This window comes from Cibotium barometz, chromosome 55 (assembly GCF_041138505.1).
Source record: "Cibotium barometz isolate CiBa-2024 chromosome 55, ASM4113850v1, whole genome shotgun sequence".
NCBI classification, from domain to species: Eukaryota; Viridiplantae; Streptophyta; class Polypodiopsida; order Cyatheales; family Cibotiaceae; genus Cibotium; species Cibotium barometz.
The window spans coordinates 27930596-27933579 of record NC_141100.1 but is presented as its reverse complement, the minus strand read 5'-3'; the positions used below and the strand labels follow the sequence as shown (position 1 = coordinate 27933579).

Sequence of the window (2984 nt, the reverse complement as noted above, 5' to 3'; positions counted from 1 at the left end):
CCCACTTTCTTGCTCAGTCATGCCATTATTATCGTCCGTTTGCTGGCTGCCATGGCCTTGTGATAAGAGTCGATGTTGCATAGAGTCTAATATAGCGTTTGGAAATGAAACGTGGCTTCCATGCAATCCATTCATTCGTGCGCATTGCCAAGCGTAGATTTGAATTTGTTTCTAAAATAAAATAAGTCTTCTAACCTTTCAAAAATTTTCAAAGTTCGATATTCCTAAAACAAGATTTACGATACCAAAATTATTTATTCCAAAAAAACATTTTGGGTGCATATTGTGAAAAAAATGTTTGTGAAGGAGCTTGGAAACTACCTCCCTCTTCCCCCTCTTTGATCATACCTCTCTCTACTTTCCTTCTCTCTCTCTCTCTCTCTCTCTCTCTCTCTCGGGCGCTCACACCGCGATCTCTCTCTCCTTTGCCGGTCACAGTCTGGGCTTTCGCGTCCAAAGCTTTATGTTCTCTCTCTCATATAGGTACTCTCTCTCTTTCATTCATGTTGGTACTCCCTCTCTCTGGCCGTTGCAGTGTTTCGGTCGCTTTCCTCTTTCTTGGGTTCCCCTTTCCTTTTCTGTGTCTGCTTTTATTGCATGTTTCTTTCATTTGGGCGAAGCCCATCCCGCCCTTTCTCTTTCTGATGCGCGCCTCTGCCTTCCAGTTTGGTCGTTAACCTCTTCCGTTGGTACAGAGAAAGGGGACCGGCTCTCTACCGCCAGACTTTTGCAAGCTTTGCAGAACCAGAATGTAGCGATTTGAGGCCTTGGCGAGCTGTAGATCTAACACGTCCCTTCTTCTCCAGATCGAAGCAAACAGGTGACACAGGTACCTTCCCTTGCCCTAATTCTAAAATATGTACACAGCTTTTCCTTTCTATGCGTCTTTAGAAACTAGATTAGGTATGCAGACTGAGAAAAGTGATGGAATGATGGACCTCTTAAAAATTATAAGCTTGTCCATCAGGAACCCTAAACTTGTCCCAGCCAGGTCTGCACAGGTTTTGTTTTGCTAGAAACCCACTGCATGTACATGTGGAGAATGCCCTTGGATTACATAGCTTTCTTTTCCTTTTACAGAAACCTGAAATCTTGTCCATCAAGTTTGCAGAGAAAATTACTTTGCACCTTGCTCAAATTTTGTAACGTCAAGATCCTCCTTAGTGTCTGTAAGTCTTTTGCCTTTTTTAGTGTCTGACGTTAGCCTGCATCCACTGTGATGGCTGATTACAATGTGCTCGTTTTTTTCTAGGTAGTTTCTAGTGCTTCTGTTAATGTCGACAATGCCTAAAGCAGTGGAAGGTCTGCGCATCCGGGAGGTGTGGGCAGACAATCTCGAAGAGGAGTTTGAGCTGATTCGTGAGATAGTTGATGACTATCCATACTTGGCAATGGATACTGAGTTCCCCGGAGTAGTGGTCAGACCTGTGGGCATTTTCAAGTCGAGTGCTGATTATCATTACCAAACGCTACGAGCTAATGTCAACATGTTGAAGCTTATACAGCTGGGTCTAACCTTCTCTGATGAGAATGGGTCTCTCCCTAGGTGCGGTACCGATGAGCTCTGTGTGTGGCAGTTCAACTTCAGAGAGTTCAACCTGCGGGAGGATGTGTATGCGCAGGACTCGATTGAGCTCTTGCGTCAAAGCGGGATGGACTTTAGGAAAAATGAGGAGCGAGGCATTGATTCAAACAGGTTCGGGGAGTTGCTTATGTCTTCTGGCATTGTAATGAACGAGAGCATGCACTGGGTCACTTTCCACAGTGGCTATGACTTTGGGTACTTGCTGAAGCTGCTAACATGTCAGAATTTACCCACTGTGGAGTCTGATTTCTTCAGTTTGCTCAAAATCTACTTTCCTACTGTGTATGACATCAAATATCTAATGAAGTTCTGCAACAACCTGCACGGGGGCCTCAACAGGCTGGCGGAGACGTTGGAGGTGGAGAGGTTTGGTTCCTGCCATCAAGCTGGTTCTGATAGCCTGCTAACCTCTTGTGCATTCCGCAAACTCAAGGATGATTTTTTCAACGGTTCTACCGAGAAGTATGCAGGAGTGTTGTATGGGTTGGGCTTGGATAATGGGGAAGCTTACTGTTAAAAGGGTTGTAGGGGAGCATGGCTGGTCAATCAGCTTTTTCTTTGTTGTACATTGTTCTGCGGAGATATTCCGCGATTAACATGCTTACATGCTTATAATATGTTTTCGTCCATTTTCCTTTCTTATTCTGCTTTCATGTTAAATTGTTGAGAAGAAAACTGTCTGAACTTTTTCAGTATTGGCCACTGTCGCCACAAGGCTGTTAAAGCAGTGGCATCGTTTCTATTGCCATTGATGTGTTGGAAAGCTGTTTATGTTGCATTTTGTAGTAGTAATTTTATTAAAATATGCTGGGCTTCTTTGTCAAGTATTTGTGCATGTAGGCTAGTCTGTGTTAAGAGGGCTTTGTGTTTGCTCAAGCACAAATATGCTTGTGTGGATCTGTGTATGGGTCCTTGGGGGGCAGCTCAGGTGTAATACTTCTGATGCCTCAATTTTTCAATGATCGGTTATGAATTGGTAGCGTGTGAGTCAGATACTATGCCCATATGCTAAGGCTATGGATGGAGAGCAGCACAATGAACCAAAGTTGGTTTTTAAGGCTGCAATCTAGGCAGCTACATAGTGAGTGCTGTGTTAATACTCTGTTAATCACTTGGTGAGTCAGCAGAAACTTTATGGTGCATCTAATGTTGCATTTGGTAAGCGGCTGGACCTAGATTGCTTGTCAGGCAGCTGATGGATTCTTGAATTCTATTTGTATGTTGTCATCTATTCGCGATGTAGTGGGATTATAAGGTTGGTGTGGCATTTACCTTTGAACTTGAATTTTACTTTTCACTCTTATCTTAAGCGCCTGGGACTCTGCGGCCAGTTTCCCAAACTTGGGTCCTAACTCCGATCTCAGGTTTTTACTGAGATGCCATTGCCAACCCCCCTTGA

The 2984-nt window shown here is 43.9% G+C and overlaps 1 pseudogene across 9 annotated transcripts; it reads left to right on the top strand.

Annotated features, from left to right (window-relative positions):
• The first annotated feature begins 346 nt into the window (after positions 1-346).
• LOC147607575 (putative CCR4-associated factor 1 homolog 6 pseudogene) lies at positions 347-2225 on the top strand (annotated as a pseudogene). Of its 9 annotated transcripts, none has more exons than XR_015264712.1 (3): positions 347-483; positions 696-829; positions 1253-2225. The product of XR_015264712.1 is annotated as a putative CCR4-associated factor 1 homolog 6 pseudogene, transcript variant X1 (transcript). The 9 variants fall into 9 exon arrangements; XR_015264716.1 differs by lacking the exon at positions 347-483 and adding an exon at positions 1081-1169 and having other exon boundaries at positions 503-820; positions 1257-2225; XR_015264715.1 differs by lacking the exon at positions 347-483 and adding an exon at positions 1081-1169 and having other exon boundaries at positions 503-820.
• Positions 2226-2984: the final 759 nt, after the last annotated feature.